Source organism: Macaca nemestrina, chromosome 1 (assembly GCF_043159975.1).
Source record: "Macaca nemestrina isolate mMacNem1 chromosome 1, mMacNem.hap1, whole genome shotgun sequence".
Classification (NCBI taxonomy): domain Eukaryota; kingdom Metazoa; phylum Chordata; class Mammalia; order Primates; family Cercopithecidae; genus Macaca; species Macaca nemestrina.
The window spans coordinates 222,432,797-222,454,376 of NC_092125.1; the positions used below are offsets into that span (position 1 = coordinate 222,432,797).

General features: G+C 51.5%; 1 long non-coding RNA gene across 1 annotated transcript; it reads right to left on the reverse strand.

The window, feature by feature from the left end:
* Nucleotides 1-260: 260 nt before the first annotated feature.
* LOC139356948 (uncharacterized) lies at nucleotides 261-3,678 on the reverse strand. Its single transcript, XR_011609491.1, has 3 exons — nucleotides 3,487-3,678; nucleotides 1,644-1,779; nucleotides 261-823 (listed from the first exon to the last, which is right to left on the reverse strand). It is a non-coding gene; the product is annotated as an uncharacterized lncRNA (long non-coding RNA).
* Between the last annotated feature and the right edge of the window lie 17,902 nt (nucleotides 3,679-21,580).

The following is a 21,580-nucleotide window of genomic DNA, read 5'->3' on the forward strand; positions in this document are numbered from 1 at the left end:
TTTTTGGATGAGCTTAAAATTCGAATCAGTGGATTTTGAGGAAAGCAGATGGCCCTCCATAATGTGGGTGGGCCTCATCCAATCAGTTGAAGGCCTGAATAAAACCAAAAACTGACCTCCCTTGAGGAAGGGGTAATTCTGCAACAGAAACCTTGGGACTTGAGCTGCAACATCAGTTTCTCTCTGGGTCTCCAACCTACTGGCCCACTGTATTCCTCTGTTCTCACACTACTAATAAAAACATACTAGAGACTGGGTTGTTTATAAAGAAAAAGAGGTTTAATGGACTCACAGTTCCACGAGGCTGGGGAGGCCTCACAATCCCGTTGGAAGGCAAAGGAGCAAAGGCACATCTTCCATGGCAGCAGGCAAGAGGGAACTTGTGCAGGGAACTCCCTTTTATAAAACCATCAGATCTCCTGAGACTTATTCACTGTCATGAGAACAGCATGGGAAAGACCCAGCTCCATGATTCAATTACCTCCCATGGGGTCCCTCCCATGACACGTGGGAATTATGGGAGCTATAATTCAAGATGAGATTTGGATGGCGACACAGCCAAACCGTATCACCCCCCCTGCAAATTTTGGACTTGCCAGCCTCTGTAATCATGTGGGCCAATTTTTCAAATCTCTCTCTCCCCCTTCCTTGTCTCCCTACCTACCTATACATGCACACACAACCTATGGGTTCTGTTTCTCTGCAGGGCCTGGCCAATACAGGCCCACTTTAGCCACTGGCTCCCTTTGGCATGAGGCAGCACAGACGTGTGAAGGGGGAGGACAGCAGCTGCTCTCCAGTTCCCTCAGCTTTTCCGCTGCCCCTGCAGAAATGTAATAGAAAAACTCAGCTCGAAGTGGCTTAAACCATGCCAGGGCTTTATCAGCATGTGTCACTGGCAGTGCAGGGCTAAGGCAGCCTCCAGGGTTATTTGACTCAGCAGCTTAATGGTATCAACAAGGCCCAATTATTTCCCCATCTCTCCAGTCTTTTCTATTCCTGATGTCAATTTTGATGAAAAGAGGGCTTCCCTCATTGTGGCAAAAGGGCTGCATAGTTCCAGCCACACCCCCTAGTCCAAGAAGAGAGGGATGTCTGTGTTCTAGAATCCCAGCAAAAGAAGAGCCCAAAGAAGGGCTGACTGGCCCCCCTACTTCAGAGCCAATGCCTATGGCCAGAGGAATGACACAGACTGATCAGCTCAGACCTGGTTTACCTAAACCAATTGCTGTGGCAAGGGGCATGGGTTACCTCTTGGCAGGAGGGTTTGGGGCTATCCTAGGGTTGGCCTCACACAAACAGGGTGGTTGTGACACAGTGGATGTGTGTGTTTTGGGAGCCCATATAGATGCTAAACTCAGGTTTAGCCCTGGTGGTCCAGGCCCTACCCCTTTCCCTTATTTCCCCTCTACTTCCTTCCCCTCTCTTCTTCTCTCTCCTCTGTGCTCACAGGCTGTGGCCCCACCCTGGCTAGCTGCCCAGGCCCTCTGCTGGGAACCCCTGACATAGCCATACCATTTGTACCTGCCCAGGCTCACTTCTTCCCCTTCTGGTAACAGAACCCCCTTCTCTAGAGAGACATCCCCCGCTCCACTCCATTTGGCTGTGGGGACCGTTGCATCCCTGCAGCCCTCCCTACTTACACAGCCATGAGATCCAGGCTGGGCCAATCAGACTTCTCTGGGATTTTGCTTCTCTCTTTCCTGTGAAGCCGTTAGCTGGGATGATGTGAGCGGGAGCTGTCTGTGGCCTCACCCTGCCCCTGCCACGTGGAAGAAGCTGTGTGCAGAGAGAGCAGAGAGAGCACTAAGAGGTCAAAGGATATGCTTTAGTCCCTGGATTCAGCTGTGTCTGAAGCCAATGCTATCACGCCTGGCCTTTTCCATTACCAGAGCTGCTAGATGCCCTTTCCCTTGAACTAGCTTGGTTGGGCTTTTGTGGCTTGTGACCAAAAGCCCCTGACTGGCACACCAGCCTTCATTTCTTTATTCATTTAATCAACAGTGGACATTTCCTTTGAGCCAGGTAATTCTGGAAGATGGGTACTGTTACTATGCTGATTTCATAAGTGGGGAACTGAGGCCTGGAGAATTTAAGCAACTTTCCCAAGGTCATTTAATTAGTGATAGTGGCGCTGGGATTGAACCTGTCCCTGTCTGTTTCCAAACAGTCAGCTTGCTCTAGCAAGGAGCTGCTATGAAGTTATCCTGGCAGAGTCTGGCGAGAGGAGAGGCCAGCTTCTCTTAGACATTAATAATAATTACAATAACAACAGCAACAACAACAGCATGTAATGAAGACTCAGGATGTGCCAGGCAGTATTCCAAACACTTGACATGGATTCTCCTCTTTAGGTGCTTCTATATATTTTTTAATTCCCATTTTTTAGATAGAAACACTGAGCTTCAGAAAGATGAATTGATTTGCCGAGCATCTTACAGCTAGGAAGTGATGGGTTGAGATTTTCTCTTGGCAACAATTTCCACAGGAGGGTCAGAGCACGGGGCTAGAATTGGGTCTCTTCTGTTCCTCAGGAGCGCAGAGCCTCCCAGACCATCCCTGTGCCAAGCGCTGGTGTTAAATGCCCGATGACCGGCCAGGTGCCTCCTCCCTCCCTGGTCTTCAGAGCTGCTGCGTCAGGGGCCTGACTGATTTCCCGAAAGCAGAGCCTCAAGGGTGGGTCATGAGAGGATATAAGTCACAGTGTGATTCTCAGAGTGAGTTTGACTTGTGTGTGACTGACTTCAAACAGCGGTGGGAGGGGAGGGTGGGAGTGATGGGGAGGGTGGGAGTGAGGGGTAGGAGTGGGAGAGCGGAGGGGCTGGTGCTAAGAACACAGGTTCTCTTTAGGCTGGAGGCACAGGCTTATGTTTGGTCTCTGGTGGCATCATGCTCCTCACAGTGGTGCCTGTCACCCCAGGTTCTTCAGGGTTCCGGTCTCTCGGGGGTGTTGGGGGGCGGCTAATCTATTGCCTGCACACTTTCCCTCTTGGTAGGAAGTGTGCATTGTGACGGGGGTCTTCTAGAGCCAAAGTCTTACCCCAAAGATGAGGCACAGGGGTGAAAACAGTAGAACAATGGATTCATCTTCCTGGGGCTCCCTGCAGGGACCAGGCTCACGGAAGACCCCAGAGAACCTGGGTAGCTCTTCCAGGGGCGTCCTGCTCCCCTCCTGGGTCCCTCGGGTCCTCTCGCCAGTGCCTTTGCCCAATGCTGCTGCATTTCCTGTGCCCTGAAACACACAGTGTTACCTTCCAGAGGACCCAGGCCACCCTGCTGTTCACTCACTTGGACTGGCTGTGTCCACTGCTGTCAACCCTCTGTGGAAGTTGTATTCAATTTAGCACTTGATGAAGCCCTGATATTTGCTTTTCCTCAAATTGCTTTAACTTTTCCACCTAATTTCAACCCCCTTTCCCCGAGTCTGCTCTGGTGCCCCCGCTTGACCGCAGGCCACACTTTTTGGGCCTCTCCTATGTACCCAGCCCTGAGTCGCTCAGGCACAGAGGATCCAGGCTAAACACATGTATGTTGGCTCCAAGAATGTCTCTCCCCTGCCTCAGCTCTACGCCAGATGCTTGCCTTGGCCCCAGGGCGAAGGAAGCCAGGGGAAGCTGGTGGAGTGTCTCTGATGCTTCCTGTGAGTGAGGGTGGGGCAGGCCAGGCTGTGACAACAACCACACCCCGTTGAGACTGCAGGGGCTCTCAGCAACAAAGGCATGTTCCTCACCCCCACAGCTGTCCTGAGCCACAGGGGGCTTTGCTGTATCTTCTCCATCCAGGACTCAGGCTGGTGGGGCAGCCACTACCTTGAATGCTGTTGGCCACCCTGGTGCAGGGCGTTCCAGCACCTCTGGGACCAGCAATCGAATGCCTCCCCCACCCCGCTCGCACGTCCCTCTAGCTTACAAGAGCCTTGAGGAGAACCGCCCTAATGACCCCCCGAACACCTGGAATCTAACGAACGTGAAACAGAAGCTGTTCCGGCCCAAGCCTGGTCTGCTCCCCCTTGACCAGTAGTGGTATCTTCCACCCACAGGCTCAGGTCTGGAGTCCTCCCTGTTCCTTCTTTCCCTCCTTCCCACGAAGCCCCGTTGGGGAGCTAACTGGGCGCCTCCCATCACCACCGCCTGGTCTTTTGCACCCGCACCACAGCACTTCCTGTTGTGCTTCATGATTCCAGGCTCCTGGCTAGTTAGTTGCTGACTCTCCATGGAGCAGTCAAAAGGATCCTTTCCCCTCCATCCACTTAAAAAAAAAAAAAAAAAAAAAAAAGTTTTTTTTTGGTTTTGTTTTGTTTTGTTTTTCTGAGACGGAGTCTCGCTCTTTTGCCCACGATCTCGGCTCACTGTAAACTCCACCACCCAGGTTCAAGTGATTCTCCTGCCTAAACCTCCTGAGTAGCTGGGATTACAGGTGCCCAGCACCATGCCAGTCTAACTTTTGTATTTTTAGTAGAGACGGGGTTTCATTATGTTGGCCAGGCTGGTCTTGAACTCCTGACCTCAAGTGATCCACCACCCACCTCAGCCTCCCAAAGTACTGGAAATACAAGTGTGAGCCTGGCCTAAAAAAATGTTTTTATTGAAACATAATTCTATAACATAAAATTGACTTTTTTTTTTTTTGGAGATGGAGTCTTGCTTTGTCGCCCAGGCTGGAGTGCAATAGCTCTATCTCAGCTCACTGCAACTTCCACCTCCTGGGTTCAAGCAATTCTCCTGTCTCAGCCTCCCAAGTAGTTGGGACTACAGGCGCACGCCACCACACCCAGCTAATTTTTATATTTTTAGCAGAGACAAGATTTCACCATGTTAGTCAGGCTGGTCTCAAACTCCTGACCTCAGGTGATCCACCCACTTTGGCTTCCCAAAGTGCTGGGATTACAGGCGTGAGCCACCACACCCTGCCTAAAATTCACCATTTTAAAGGGAACACTTCAGCCATTTTTAGTATAGTCACTATGTTGCACAATCATCACTGCTATCTAATTCCGGAACATTTCCATCCCCCCAGAAAGAAGCCCTGTACCATTAGCACTTGGTCCCATTCTCCCCTCTCCCAGCCCTTGGCAACCATTGAGCTGCTGTCTCCATGGATTTGTCAATTCTGAGTATTTCATTTAAGTGGAGTCACACACGATGTGGCCTTGAGTGACCAGCTGCTTTCATCTATCATGGTGCTTCCAGGGTTTGCCCATATTGCAACGTGCATCAGAACTTCATTCGTTTTGATGGTTGAGTGCTATTTCATTGCATGGACATACCACATGCCATTAATCAAAAGGTTCTTTTTTGTTTTGTTTGTTTTGTTTTGAGACAGGGTGTTGCCCTGTCACCTAGGCTAGATAGAGTGCAGTGTGCAGTGGCACAATCATAGCTCTCTCCAGCCTTGGACTTTTGGACGAAAGTCATCCTCCTGCCTAGCTGAGACTACAGGCATGCTCCACCGCACCTGGCCAATTTTTAAAATTTTTATAGAGATGGGGTCTTGTTATGTTGCACAGGCTGGTCTCAAATTCCTGGGCTCAAACGGCCCTCCCACCTCAACCTCCCAAAGTGCTGGGATTGCAGGCTTGAGACACCGTGCCTGGCCAAAAGGCTCTTTTAAAGGCAGGATCAGGTCCTACCATGTCCCTTCCCACAACTCTATAATGGATCCTCTGGCAATGAGAGCAAACCCCACACCCCTCTGCTGGCCCCAAGGCTCTGCAGAGCAGACCCCTCCTGTGTCTGAGCTCAGTCTGCCTTTCTCCCGGTCATCCCCTGGGTTTCAGCAGCTGTGGCCTGGCTTACCCTCGAGGTGGTCAGACTCACAGAAGCTTCAGGACCTTGGCAGTGGCCTCTGAAGCCTGTGTCTGGAACGGTCACTCCCATCCTATTTTGTTTGTTTGCTTTTACTTTTTATTACGGAAAACTTTCAGAGACAGTAGAAACACTATCAAATAATGAACCCTTCTCCCCGATGCATCATGTTGAAGCAAAAACCAGACATCTTGTCATTTATTCTGTTGATATTTTAGCTTTATCTCTAAAAAAATACTCTTCCTCAAAACATAACCACCTTGCTTTTATCAAACTGAAGAAATAAACCTTATTCTGTTAATATCATCCAAATCTAGTCAGTGTTCCAATTTTCCCCATCGGCCCATACATTTTTTAAATGCAAGGTTTCAATTTATTTTTATGGAACTTTTACATGGAACGATGTGGGTTCCTGCCCGTCTCCAGAATTAGGTGGCTTTTTAATGCAGCTAAAGTATTCTTTTATTTTTTGCTTCTGCCTTGTTTGTTCTGTAAGTTAACCCATCATATTTTTCTTTCTCTCTCTCTGTCCTTGCAATTGAGGTGGTGAAGAAACTGAGTCCCATCTACTTTAGAGTAGGACTTTGCTGATTGTATCTTCAATGTGTCATTTAATATGTTCTCCTGTCCCTTCCTCTTGCAAAATGGCAGTTAGGTCTAGAGGCTTGATCACAGTCAGGTGAGATATTTAGCAAGCATACATCAAAGGTAATGCAGTATGCTTTCTTTGAGAGGTTAATAATGACCTGCTATCTCTTTTTTTGAGTTTAGCCAGCCACTGATAAGCATAGCATAGATGCTTTAACTCATAAGGGCATGTATAATGGTGGTATTGGATCCAGTGGTCCAATGGGGGTGGTTTTGCCCCCAAGAGAGATTTGGCCATGACTGGAGACATTTTTGGTCTGGGGAGATGCTACTGGCATCTGTTGGGCAGAGACCAGAGATGCTCCCAAACATCCTATGATACACAGGGTACTCCAACACCCCCAGCAGTTGCCCAGCCCAGATGTCACTATCTCCAAGGTTGAGAAACCCTGAGAAACCTTGTCCTAATCCAGCACCCTTTCTTTATGGTAGACTGAGTCCATTCTTCATTGATCTGTGTAAATGTCCACACAGGCTGGGGCTACCCAGTGAGCATAAAGTACATCCTTGTCCATTGACTTTGGGCTTGTTTGGGCCAGTGGGATGTTAGCAGGCCTGATGTGATCAAAGACTTGAACTGTGCCCTTCCTACGCTTACTTTTTAAAAATATAAGCACAGCTGGGCTCGGTGGCTCACACTTGTAATCCCAGCACTTTGGGAGGCTGATGGGAGGATCACTTGAGTCCAGGAATTTGAGAGCACCCTGGCAACAAAGTGAGACACTGTTTCTACAGAAAATGAAAAAATTATGGCCAGGCACAGTGCCTCACACCTGTAATCCCAGCACTTTGGGAGGCCAAGGCAGGTGGATCACCTGAGGTCAGGAGTTCAAGACCAGCCTGGCCAACAGGGTGGAACCCCGTCTCTACTAAAAATACACAAAAATTAGCCAGGCGTGGTGGTACATGCCTGTAATCGCAGCTATTAGGGAGGCTGAGGCAGGAGAATTGCTTGAATCTGGGAGGCATAGGTTGCAGTGAGCCGAGATCGTACCATTGCACTACAGCCTGGGCAACAAGAGTGAAACTCCATCTCAAAAAAAAAAAAAAAAAAAAAGAAGAAGAAAGAAAAAGAAAAAGCCAGATGTGGTGGTGCACACCTGTAGTCCCAGCTACTTGGGAGGCTGAGCCCAGAGAATCACTGCAGCCCAGGAGTTAGAGGTTAGTGCTATGATCCCACCACTGCGCTCCAGCCTGGGTGACAGAGTGAGACTCTGTCCCTGCACAGCAGTTTACACAGATTCCCTCACTCTTGTCTACAGCTGCATAGCTCTCCTCCTTCATGGAGCTGTGCTATCGCTTATTCAACCACGCCCTTATTAATCATACTTGGGTTTTTTCCAGTCTTGCTTTTTTTTTTTTTTTTTTTTGAGACGGAGTCTCGCTCTGTCGCCCAGGCTGGAGTGCAGTGGCCGTATCTCAGCTCACTGCAAGCTCCGCCTCCCGGGTTTACGCCATTCTCCTGCCTCAGCCTCCCGAGTAGCTGGGACTACAGGCGCCCGCCACCTCGCCCGGCTAGTTTTTTGTATTTTTTTAGTAGAGACGGGGTTTCACCGGGTTAGCCAGGATGGTCTCTATCTCCTGACCTCGTGATCCGCCCGTCTCAGCCTCCCAAAGTGCTGGGATTACAGGCTTGAGCCACCGCGCCCGGCCTCCAGTCTTGCTTTTACGGATAGAGCTGCCGTGAATAAACTCGTGCAAACATCTTTTCATATTTTCGCCAGAGTATTTTTGTTACTGCAGAGATTTTCTTGACTGTATTCTTATTCAGAATTCATATTAAATAAATGTCACCTCCTCAGAATGGTCCTCCTTGATTGCACTGGCCAAAGGGGCCATCGTGCTCCCCAAGTCATTGTTGAATGTATCCTTTGCCCGGCATTATTTTATGTGCCTTACCTGGGGTATGTGTTTGCCACTGCATAAGCTTCTCGAAGGTGGGGACTTTGTCTCATTCTTTACACCCCCACCCCGCCATAGCACCAAAGCTTAACACAGTACCTTGCTGCTGAGGAACTGAGGTGGTTCCCAGGATGTGAGACTTTCGTTTTTTTTTTTGTTTTTGAGACAGAGTCTCACTGTGTCACCCAGGCTGGAATGCAGTGGTACATCTTGGCTCACTGTAACCTCCACCTACCAGGTTCAAACGATTCTCTTGCCTCAGCCTCCTGAGTAGCTGGGGCCATAGGCAGGTGCCACCACACCTGGCTAATTTTTTGTATTTTTAGTAGAGATGGGGTTTCACCATTTTGGTCAGGCTGGTCTCGAACTCCTGACCTCAGGTGATCTGCCTGCCTCGGCCTCCCAAAGTGCTGGGATTACGGGTGTGAACCACTGTGCCTGACTGAGACTTTCAGTCTTAAAACTAGGATAGTCTTGAGCACATGGGGACTATTTGGTCACCCTACCTGTCACATAATAGGTGCTCATTAAATATTTATTGAATGAATTTATGCGGACTGGTGGTAGGTATATCTTATTTGACCTACACAGCACCTAATTAAATGCATTTTCATTAGATAGCTTTTACAAACCAGAGTATTTCATATAAAAATCTGAATTCCCGCTTTCTGGAAAAATCAGCTGGTCTCATAACACAGGGCCTGCATTTCCACAGGGCAGCCATTGACAGCAGTTGGACTTTGGTTGTCTCCGTAGACAGCATCTGTGCGTGCCAGTTCCTGGTGGTGCCTACCACTCACACTCGCTCACTTCCTGACCTGCTTGACCTTGTTAGGCAGGCGTTTGGGTGTTTTGTGGCCTGACGGTCTAGTGGTTAGCTGCACAAACTTTTGAACCAGGCAGAGCTGGATGTAGGCCAGGGCAGGGATGCCTACTAGTTCTGCAACCCAACTGTGGCTGGTTCCCCAAGCTCTCTGGTCCTCAGTTTCCTCGACTTCACTTCTGACCCTTCTCCTAAGGGTTAAGGCACTGTCTCTAGACACCCCTCTTGAAATGTGAATGTCTTACCAGGTTGGAGGATGTAGTAATCCATTATTTATCCTTTCCCGATTCCCCTCCCTACCACCATCCTCTGGGAAAGCTGGGCCCTGGAGGGCCTGGAGTTCCTCCTTCCCCCATCACAGGGTGGGGACACTGAGCTCAGGGCCGAACCCAGCCAAGAGTGCGACTTGTTGTTTAAGACTCAGTGTTCCCCAGGCTAATCAGGGAAACAGGAGCCCCGGTGTGGGTCACCCCATAAGATGTGTGCCTGGGGCTGGGGCTGGAGACTAGAGGTGGGAAGGGAGAGGGCGCCTGGGGCGGAGGCTGGCTGGGCTGGAGGATGAGGAGCAGGGGCTGACACAGGGAGTGGGTCTTTCTGTTCCAGGCTCAGATCCCTCTTAAAATGCAAATCCCCTGGGAGGGCCAGGCAGGGCTGTTTTCAGTTTCTCATGCTGCTCTGGCAAGTGGAAGATTTGAGGCCCTGGAAGCCTGAAACTGGGACTTAGACCCACTCCGCGGGTGCCCCTCCTGATCCCCAGTGACCATGTGGGTGCTGCTGCTGCTTCTGGAGATGGGTGCCGCTCCTGATCCCCAGTGGCCATGTGGGTGCTGCTGCTGCTGCTGGAGATGGGCGCCCCTCCTCATCCCCAGTGGCCATGTGGGTGCTGCGGCTGCTGCTGGAGATGGGCGCCCCTCCTCATCCCCAGTGGCCATGTGGGTGCTGCGGCTGCTGCTGGAGATGAGCCTTGGGGCTCTGATTCTGGTGGAGCTGAATGGACCATCCTGGCTCCAGGCTCCCTCTGGGAATCCCCTCCTTCCTTCCCAGCTGAGCTGCCCCTCTTCCAGGAAAGTCTTCTCTAAGCATCCATCTGGGGAGGCATCCCCGGTTCTGAATTTCCCCCGTCAGAGCGTGGCTTATTCCCTTGTGACTGCTGTACTTGTCTGTTTCTCCAGGAGGGTTGTGAATTCCAGTGGCACCGGGGCTGTTGTTTACCTTGTTCGCGGCCATCTCCCTTCCACCCAGTGTCTTGCCCAGTGTCTGTACGTAGCAGATGCGAAGTGTGTGTGAATGAGTGGAGGAAGACACAACCCACTCCTGTGTGGTTCAGCCAGGCCTGCAGTGAAGGCCAGAGAGGGGCGGGAGCCATGGAGGCAGAGCTCAGACAGGAAAAGAGATTCCTCCAGCTTGGACAGGTGCTTCCTTGCCAAAGCCCGTGCCCGTGCTGGCCTTGCAAAGTCACCCCAGTTGCTGCCTTTGTAGTCCGTGGCCAGTGTGGGTAGAAATGTCTCCAGCTTGGGTGCTGGTGGGCTCCCCAGCCGAGGCCTTCCTCCCCGGAGGGTGGGGTCTTGGGTTCCTCCCTGGAAGCTGGCCCAGCCTTATTTATTTATTTTGAGACAGGGTCTCACTCTGTCACCCAGGCTGGAGTGCAGTGACACAAACACAGATCATTGCAGCTTTGACCTCTTGGGCTCAAACGGTCCTCACACTTCTGCTTCCCAAAATTCTGGGACCACAGGTCTGGCCCACCATGCTTGGCTAATTTTTTAATTTTTATTTTGTAAAGATGGGGTCTGACCATGTTGTCCAGCCAGGTCTAGAACACCTGGGCTGAAGCGATCCTCCAGCCTTGGCCTCCCAAAGTGCTAGGATTACAGGTATGAGCCACCATGCACAACCCGCCCGGCCTCTTAAATAGCCCAGAGAGCAGTACTGGGTTGGGGGAAGGAGAGGGAAGTGTGTGTGTGTGGCTAGAACCGCTGGTCCTCCCCGCCATGGAAAATTCAGGACCCAACCCTATGCCTTCTCATGAATGAGCACATCTGCCAGGGGTTTCCCTTCCTCTCCTCTTCCCACGAGTGGGTCCCTGTCTCTCTGGCCTTTTCTCCCAAACCTACTCAACTAGGTAGAAGACTCTGGTCAATTGTTAACCTCGGAGCCTGCCTGGTAGAGGAAGGCAGTCCCAGTCACCTTTACCCAGTCAAGATACCTGCAGGGGAGCACACACCCGTCTGCTGAGGATTCTCCCCGAGCAAGCCGAGAACACTTATGCTGTAGGTGCAAACGCTTTCCTGGCAGGCTTGTCCTTGACCGGGCTCTTGGGTCCACAGCTGTGCAGACCTGCAGCTGTCAGCTGCCGGCTGCGTGGGGGAAATATTGCAGCTTTTCCCCGTTTCTTTTCCCCATTCCTCTCTACTGAATTGAAAAAGGATGGTCATAAATGTGGCAGGTTCATTAACTAGGAAATACACTCCAAACCACACAAATGAAATTCAACCGACTGGCAAAATAACATTTTTTATTGCTTCGTTCTTGATGGGTGAGAGGAAGGTTTTTGTTTCCGTCTTCGTGTGGTTCTGAGCCTCTCTCCATTGTGGGCATTGCTGGCAGCTCCTGTTGGCCTTGGCCTTGGACTGATCAAGTGTGGTTCCAAAGAGTCCTTCCTGGGGCTGGAGAGCAGGACGGGGAAGCTGAGGCCCAGAGAAGTTCCTTATTCCAGGTCATTCTAGGACTTTGGGTGTATGAGCTTTTAAAGATCCTGCAACAATATCTGAGACCTTAAAATATTCATTGGCTACCAAATGGGAAAAGAAAACTGTGAAATTGAAATTAATAAATGTTAAATGTCTACAAAATGTAACATTAGGTCAACTGCATTAATTACCACATTGGGTATTCATAAATGTGTCATTATGCGTGAAAGCAATTTGTCAGCTACATTTTCTCACTTGGTAAGAATTCCCAAGTAGACAAGAGAATGGATGAGAAAGCACAGCCAACTGCCAATTAAATCAGTGCCTGGTAGCCAGACAATTCCAAAAGCTAAATCATAAAAACCTTTTAAAAATTGTTGGCAAATATGTTCTATTGCGTGTGGGCTGTTACTGGACGTTGTTTGCTTTGATACTGGGGAGGGCTTTAAAAGTCCTTTTGTGTTGGGCCTGGCCCAGGTCTAGGGCCCGCCGTTGGCTTTGGTGAAGTCTCAGTCAGAGCCTTTCTGGTACCTTCACTGCCAGGGACCCCTCACCATGGCTGAGAGAGGGGCTCAGAGGAGGAGCCAGGAAGAAGCCGGGAAGGAGCTGGCCGCAGCCCCTCCTGCCCCTTTGATTCCGTTATAGTGGTCCCTCTGCCATCTCCTCATTAAAAAAAACTCTTTGGAACCAAGCTGCATAGACAATATTGGGATTAAAGCCATGAGCTTGACTGGGGGAACGTGAGGTCTTGGGAGAGTCTCAAAGGTTGGGTTTGGCCTGGCTCAGCTGAACAGAGGTGTCTTGGAACTGGTCCAAGAAAGGATGCCTGTGACTGGACTGGTGGGCCATCTCCAGTCCAGCGTCAGATCTTTGTCTGGTTTTTCCATGAAGAGCTGTGTGACCTTGGGTGAGACACTAACCCTCTCTGAGCCTTAATTCCTTCACTTGACAACTGAGAGGATTGGATCATCCCTTTAAGTCTGAGAGCAAGAAAGGGCAGCTTGAAGATGGAAACCTCTTCATTTTACAGCTGAAAAGAATGAGGCCCAGAGAGGGGAAGGGATCTGTCCAAGGTCACACAGGGAGCTAGGATCAAAGCAAGGCCAGAGACCCATCCTGATCCCCTGGTTCCCACCATGTCATCTCACCTCTCACGTCTGTTTCCACTTCCCACTGCAGGGCCTTCCACTGGGGAGACCAAGGGACCCAGCCCCTGTGGTGGCCAAAAAGCAGGTGACCTCTAATCATTTCCCCAAGAGACTGTCTCTCCATCACTTCCCTACACCTGAGAGAGGTCTGGACTTGGAGCCAGAAACCTGGGCTTCACACATCCTTAATGAATGTGTGACCTTGGGCAAGGGATTCAACCTCTCTGAGTCTGTTTCCTCATCTGCAAAATGGAGCAGTGGTGCCCTGTACCCACCCTGAGGGGTGGCAGCAGCTCCCTGGCTTCCATTTCCTGAGACCTGGACCTTCTCTGCAGGAGGCACCCACCTGCCCATCCAGGAGAGATGCAATTACATCTGTGATTTGGCACACAGGAGCCACTCCATCTGGAGAGCAAACAAGAGCATAGCTCCTGGTGCCAGCAGTTACACATACCACCCTCCAGTTACAAATGCCACCCCTCCCTCCCCCAGGAAGCCCCAGAAGCCCAGGCTTGCAGTGGCACCTGCTGCTGCTGGTAACTGGCTCAGCTCTGGTTCCATGTCGCCCCCATGCCCCCCTCAGTCCCCTCCCGACTCTGATCAAAGAGTGGAGCCCTGAATGTTGCCAGGAGTCTCCTGATTGGCTCCTTTGCTGGGTGAAGGCCCTGCTCCCTAGGGTGGGGTTGCTAAGGGGTGGAGCTTCCAGGGCGGGGGGCCTGGGCACCTCGGCGCCTGACCATACCTTTTCTGGGTAAGAGGTTGCAGGGAGCAAAAATGTGTTTTAGCTTTGACCAGCTGACATCGAAGAACATTCTAGACAATGCTGAGCAGTCTCCCCTGAGTCAGACAATCTGGAAGGAAATGAAATTGGATGGAGATTATTCCCCAAGGAAATGTGTGGCCCTCTGCCTCATTCCGAAACTAATTCAAAGATGAAATCAAACGAACACCGAGATTTCTTGAGCACTTACTAGGTGCCAAACACCGTGCTGAGCTTTTGACCTGCACTGTCTTATTTAACCCTCACCACAGCCCTCTGAGGATAGGCAGTGTTATTGTTCCCATTTTATAGGTGAGGAAGCTGAGGCTCAGGCCACTAGCCTAAGGCCACGCAGCTTGAAAGTAGCAGAGCAGGGATTTGAAGGCAGGCCAGGGTCTCCAGGGCCCGAGCCCCCAACCACTAGGTGATGTTGCCCCTACTGACACTTTGGCCTTCAACACCATGGGACCCCAGAATCCTCCTGAGACTCCATCCCTGGACGGCCACCCTTCCCCTCTGGGCCCCCTGGTTCCCCGGAACTGGGCCTGATGCTGGCAGAGAGGGCTCAGCTGCCTCCCCCGGGACTGTTTCCTGCAGGACTATCAGCCCCTGGAGGCTCCAGGCCCGGCCCTGACACCAGCCCAGTGTGCTCACCAGTTCCGCTCTTGCAAGCAGGGAGCTGGGGACAAGGAGGGATGAGGAGCCAGAGGCCTGTGGACAGAGGTCACGTGGAGAGGCTGCAGAAGAGGCCCGTCGGATTAATGAAAATCTGTCCCTGCAATGTTGGCAGCAACAAGACTGTGATTATTTCTCCACCTTAGACCCCTGGCCTTGCCCTATTGACAGGATTCAGTGCCATTGATTGGCAGAGGCTGTTGGAAGAGCCAGAGGGGCAGGCAGGTCAATGGCCCAGGGTTTGGTGGAGCTGTCCCTGAGAAGCGGTCAGGCAGAGATGGTGGCTTGGGCTCAGGCCCCAGCTGTGGTCCTGGGTGGCATTTCAGACCTGTCTGAAGAGGGGAAAGGGATGTACTCCCAGGAGGCCGTGTTACGGGAGTCCTGTTTCTGTGGCTCCCTCCGCATCTCCCTCTGCAAGGACCATCTCGGTAGGTTCCCCAAGGCACAGGGTCTGCTCCCCTTGGCCTATCTGACCCACCTTTTCTCTCTCTCTCTCTTTCTTTCTCTCTCTTTTTGAGATGAAGTCTGTCTTTGTTGCCCAGGCTGGTCTCGAACTCCTGGCCTCAAGCTATCCTCCTGCCTCAGCCACTGTGCCTGGCCACAGCCCTTCTCTTTAGGCCTCCCCACTGCTTGCTCAGAATCTGCTGAAGCTGCCAGCTCTTCTTGTGTGAATCTACTTCCTCTTCTCATTCTTCAGCCCCTTCTCAGGGAGTGCATTAAGATTCCCACGTCTGGCTGGGCATGATGGCTCATGCCTGTAGTCCCAGCATTTTGGGAGATGAGGCAGGCAGATCACTTGAGGTCAGGAATTTGAAACCAGCCTGGCCAACATGGCAAAACCCTATCTCTACTAAAAATACAAAAATTAGTCTGGTGTGGTGGCCCATGCCTATAGTCCCAGCTACTCAGGAGGCTGAGGCAGGAGAATTGCTTGAACCCAGGAGGCAGAGGTTGCAGTGAGCCAAGATAGTGCCACTGTACTCCAGCCTGGGCGACAGAGTGAGATTCTGTCCATTCCCCCTTGGGACAAAGAGAGGGATCAGGATGATGCCTGAGCAGCTGAGATGGGGAACAGGGAGGGAGGAGTGGGTGCAGAAGGAAATTGAAATTCCTGTTTTGAATTCCCATTGTGGTGAGCATTTCAAGCAGGCATCTGCAAATCTGAGCCTGGAGCTGAAGAGAGATGGCAAGGCTGCAGGTGTGAGCATCGCTGGGTACACAGGACCTCACCGCCTGGTGTCATGCTCGTGCTCCCCTGCTCACTCCTGTGCTTCCCATTGGACTGTGAGCCCCCTGAGGGCAGGACGGGGGCTTATTATTGTTATACCCCCTGGGCTGTGGGGCAGAAGCCACTCAATAAATAGTTCAGGAATGAATAAAGGCATAAATATTGATTTCACTTATCCATTTAAAAGTGTTTGCTGAGCACTTACTCTGTGCCTGGTTCTGTTTTAGGGGCTGGAAATACGACTGTGAGTGAGACAATGTTCCTGCAACTTAGATTTCAGTGAGTGAGGCAGGCCAGAAGCAAGCCAACAAATACATAATATAATGAAGAACAATGACAAGAACTAGGAACAAAAATTAAGCAAGATAAGGAGATAAAGAGGCCTAGGGATGCTCCTTGGCAGGAGGTTAGAGGAGCTTCCTTAAAGAGAGGACATTTGAATGGAGACTTGCGTGAGGCGTCAGCACTGTGGTTGTCTTGGCAGCAGGAACAGCATGTGCAAAGGCCCTGGGGCCGGGACGAAGATGTCTGTCCGTGTGCTGCTCAGGCCAGACACATGTGGGGGCTGATGGGGGTAAGTGAGGGTCTTCCTATTTCTCACTGTCAGGCCAAGTACATTCCCTTGACTAAGCGGTTAGAGATGGAGGTTTGAAAATTCACTAGCAGGAGCATTTTTCCTTTTTCCATAATTTCTAGGTTCAAGAAGAGCCACTGAGTAAAGAAGTCAAGAGCCTCTTGTAGGGAAAGAGAACAGGAGAGGCAGGCAGGACTCAGCCTCCCCAGGGCCCGTCCTGTCATTGGGGGTGGGGTGCGAGTTAAGCTCAGAGACACAAAGTTCCTTGATGATGGTGCCTTGTAATAGCGTGCCCGTCTTGATGCGGCTGTTATCCACAATCACGGGAGGCACCTCTGACTACACCGCCTGAGTGCTGGAACGCCTCTACTCTAGAAAGCTTTTGACCTGATTATGTTATTTTAGCTGCACGACTTTCCCGCCTAGAGGGGGCGGGGCACAGGAGCAGCACCCCGAATTTTGCAATGTCAACTTCAGAAAGTGGAGGCAGATCTAAAGTCAGAGGCTTCACACTCTCCACTCTTGGCTCCTCTCCCTTCCCCAGCAACCACCAAGGGGCATTTTGGGAAAACTGAGGCTGCCATCAGCTCCGTGTCTCAGTGGAGAAGACTGCAGGGAGGCGGGAGGGCTGAGGCAGAGGCCTGGGTCCCCGCCCCCAGCCTGTTTTCCAAAGCTGGATTTGGCTGGAGGGACTTGGATCAGATGTTGGGCCAGAAGGGACACAGGGAAGGATGCCTGTGGAAAGGGTGGGGGACAAGGGCCTCCCAACTTTCCAGAAGAAACAGTTGTTTTGTTTCCTGGTAACTGTGACCCTTTGAAAATGCTGTGCAAACCCATGTCTCCATTTCCTCCTGGCCACACCTGTCCAGGTGCCTCCGTCCTCTGGCTCTCCCTCTGCAGTTGGCCTCCCCTCCACCCTGCGCAGGCCAGAAATCCTCGGGGAAGCTGCACACAAGTCACTGGAGTTGCTGGCTTCTAAGCGACGAGAGTCACAACCAGAGACAGGGCCGCCTTCCCTTTAGAAGAACTATGCTAACAGCAGCAACCACAGCAGTAATAATAAAGCTGACGCTTCTCCTACCATATCGTGATGGACTGTTACTAATCCCATTTTACAGAGGTGGAAACTGAGGCTTGCAGAGGTTGGTGGCTTTCCCAAGGTCACATACTTAGGAAGAGTCAGAGGTGGGATTTGAACCCTCACCTGGCTGACCACCCTGCTTGTTCGGCCTGTGACTGAGCTCAGAGCCCTGTCACTCACCGGGGGCCATGACCACTGCTTCTCCTTGGGCTGCCTCTGGAGGTGGCTGTTGCTTTCAGGGTCTCCTGGCGCTGGTCTTCCAGATGCAGATAGGCTGCTTCCCCCCAGAACTGGGCAAACTATGCACGGGGAGAAGCGTGGGCTCTAGGGATTGTGTGGAGCTAAACCAAATCCTCTCACTCTCCTATAAAACCCCTCACTCTCCTACAAAACCCCTCACTCTCCTATAAAACCCCTCACTCTCCCACAAAACCCCTCACTTTCCCATAAAACCCCCCACTCTCTCACAAAACCCCTCACTCTCCCACAGAACCCCCCACTCTCCCACAAAACCCCTCACTCTCCCACCCCTCACTCTCCCACAAACCCCCCACTCTCCCACAGAACCCCTCACTCTCCCACAAAACCCCTCACTCTCCCACAAAACCCCCCACTCTCCCACAAAACCCCCCACTCTCCCACAAAACCCCTCACTCTCCCACAAACCCCTCACTCTCCCACAAAACTCCCTACTCTTCCACAAAACCCCTCACTCTCCCACAAAACCCCTCACTCTCCCACAGAACCCCTCACTCTCCCACCCCCCACTCTCCCACAAAACCCCTCACTCTCCCACCCCTCACTCTCCCACAAACCCCCCACTCTCCCACAAAACCCCTCACTCTCCCACAAAACCCCTCACTCTCCTACAGAACCCCTCACTCTCCCGTAAAACCCCTCACTCTCCCACAGAACCCCTCACTCTCCCACAAAACCCCCCACTCTCCCACAGAACCCCCCACTCTCCCACAGAACCCCTCACTCTCCCACAGAACCCCCCACTCTCCCACAGAACCCCCCACTCTCCCGCAAAACCCCCCACTCTCCCGCAAAACCCCTCACTCTCCCACAGAACCCCCCACTCTCCCACAGAACCCCCCACTCTCCCACAAAACCCCCCACTCTCCCGCAGAACCCCCCACTCTCCCGCAGAACCCCCCACTCTCCCGCCCCTTACTCTCCCACAAAACCCCTCACTCTCCCACCCCTCACTCTCCCACAAAACCCCTCACTATCCCACAAAACCCCTCACTCTCCCACAGAACCCCTCACTCTCCCACAAAACCCCTCACTATCCCACAAAACCCCTCACTCTCCCACAGAACCCCTCACTCTCCCACCCCTCACTCTCCCACAGAACCCCTCACTCTCCCACCCCTCACTCTCCCACAGAACCCCTCACTCTCCCGCAAAACCCCTCACTCTCCCACAAAACTCCTCACTCTCCTATAAAACCCCTCACTCTCCTACAAAACCCCCCACTCTCCCACAGAACCCCTCACTCTCCCGCAATACCCCTCACTCTCCTACAAAACCCCCCACTCTCCCACAGAACCCCTCACTCTCCCACCCCTCACTCTCCCACAAAACCCTTCACTCTCCCACAAAACCCCTCACTCTCCCGCAATACCCCTCACTCTCCTACAAAACCCCCCACTCTCCCACAGAACCCCTCACTCTCCCACCACTCACTCTCCCACAAAACCCTTCACTCTCCCACAAAACCCCTCACTCTCCCGCAATACCCCTCACTCTCCTACAAAACCCCCCACTCTCCCACAGAACCCCTCACTCTCCCACCCCTCACTCTCCCACAAAACCCTTCACTCTCCCACAAAACCCCTCACTCTCCCGCAATACCCCTCACTCTCCTACAAAACCCCCCACTCTCCCACAGAACCCCTCACTCTCCCACCCCTCACTCTCCCACAAAACCCTTCACTCTCCCACAAAACCCCTCACTCTCCCACAAAACCCCTCACTCTCCTACAAAACCCCTCACTCTCCCGCAATACCCCTGCTCTGGAAGCCCAGAGCTGGCAAGGCCCGTTCTGCATGCAGAAGTGTGGGGCAAGAAAAGGAATTTGGAATTTCAGATGCCTGTGGGAGTCCAGGGAGCTCCCCCAGGGACTCTGTCTTCTGCCCGCCCCTTTCCTGTTCCTTCCTCCACCTGCCCCTCCCTTTCACCTCCTCAGACTGTTAAGTTGCTTAGCCTCAACCCAGGAGGCTAGGAGGCCAGGAGCAGAGCCTCCCGCTGCTGTGACTCTCCACAGTTTGTAGTTCTCAGCAGTTTCTCACACCCTGGGAGGGAGGCCAGTGGTGACACTCACGACCCACCTGGGAAGGGTCTGAGGCTCAGACAGATGAGGCACCCAGGATGGCACAGCCTGACAGGGAAGAGCCAGGACTGGCAGCCTGGTCTTTGAATGATGGAAAGGAAGTGCTGGTAATGGATTCCACCAGCCCATCCTGCCTATGCTAAGACCACGTTCCCCTGGGAACAAATGGAAACTATCTAACATTTGTTGAATAATTGCTAACGTGCCAGTTCCAAGAGCTTTGCAGGTGCTACAAATTCATTTCATTCCACCACAACCTGTGCGATAGGCACTGATCATCGCCATTGTACAGATGGGGAAACTGAGGCACAGGGAGGTTAACATCACACAGCTAGTGAGTAACACAGCCAGGATTCAAATGCAGCCTACCTCCAGAGAACTTCCAGGCTGGCTGCTACAGTATTTGATACCGATTTATGGAAAACATTTTAAGTGTAAAGTTAAATAAGTTTAAAATTTAAACTTGCCTTTATTGAAAAAAAATGCAATGGTATGAAATTGGGAAGGTCTCGGAGGATCTGCCCCGTTTTTTTTTTTTTTTTAATCTGTATTGGGGGTTGGGTGGGGCAGCTGCCAAGGGGCAGGCCCCCGAGTCAAGTCAGGAGGTCCTGGATTTAGGTCCTGCGTCCCCCATCATCAGCAGTGGATGGATTACAGAACTTACAGCCAGTTTCCTCTCCTGTAAGGTGGGGATGATAATACCTTCTACCTCATGGGGTTCTTGGGAGGATTAAGTTAGAAAATGCACACAAAACACATGGCACAGTGTTTGACATATAGTAACAGTTCAATAAATGATAGCTTTTATTATTTTAGGAACTCTGCAACTTTTTGTGAGAATTTAGGTGGGGTGGTGGGGAGATCTCCAGGGCCTGTGTCCCCATTATATTGCTTGCATGACAAATCACCCCAAATCGTAGTGGCTTAAAACAATATCATTTATTTTGTTCAGTTTGGGTGCTCTGTGCGGCGTTAGCAGGGCAGACTGCATTGGGACTGGGGCATCCACTTTTAAAATGGGCTACTCACCTGCCTGGTATGTCGGTGCCGGCTCAGCTGAGAGATGTCCACCAGTTCTCCTTGGCTTGGAAGCTGACCTTTCCCGTCCCCCCCATTAACTCCCAGCCACATCCCTTCTCTCAGCTTATCGTGTCCCCTAAGCCATGGGTGCTGGAGCCACTGGTGGGCCTAAGAAGACTGGACCAAACATCATTGGAAGAAAACTGAGAGGAGGGAAATTTGAGACATTACATTTCAAGGGCTTTGACAGCATCCAGTTTGCACCAGCTCACAAAACAGGCAGCAAGAAGATTCACAGTAAAGATTCCATGAATTTGGAAAGAAATAGAAGAAGCTTTGAAAGCAACTCCTCTTTCATTAATAATAATGCTAATAAAATAAAAACAACAGCCTCCATTTATTTGCTTATTTACTTATTTAGAGTTGGAGTCTTGTTCTGTCTTCCAGGCTGGAGTGCAGTGGCGTGATCACAGCCCACCGCAGCCTTGAACTCCCTGGCTCAAGCAATCCTCCTGCCTTAGCCTCTTGAGTAGCTGAGACTACAGGTGCACACCACCAGGCCAGTTAAGTTTTAATTTTTTTTTTTTTAAACAGGGTTTTGCTATGTTGCCCAGGCTGGTCTAGAACTCCTGGCTTCAAGTGATTCTCCCACCTCAGCTTCCTGAGTCACTGGGATTACAAGCATGAGCCACTGTAAATAAACAAATGTCTAACCACCATTTATTGGGCAGGATGCACCCCCACTTGTGGTGAGTAATTTATGAGCAGTTTTCTGATTTAATACTCTTGCCCCAAAGGGGCCTTAGGTAAGGCACTCTGGGTGACTTCTTGTACATCACCTCCTTGATGATAAGCAGGGTCGGGTGGATGTGTGTTTGTGTGTGTGTG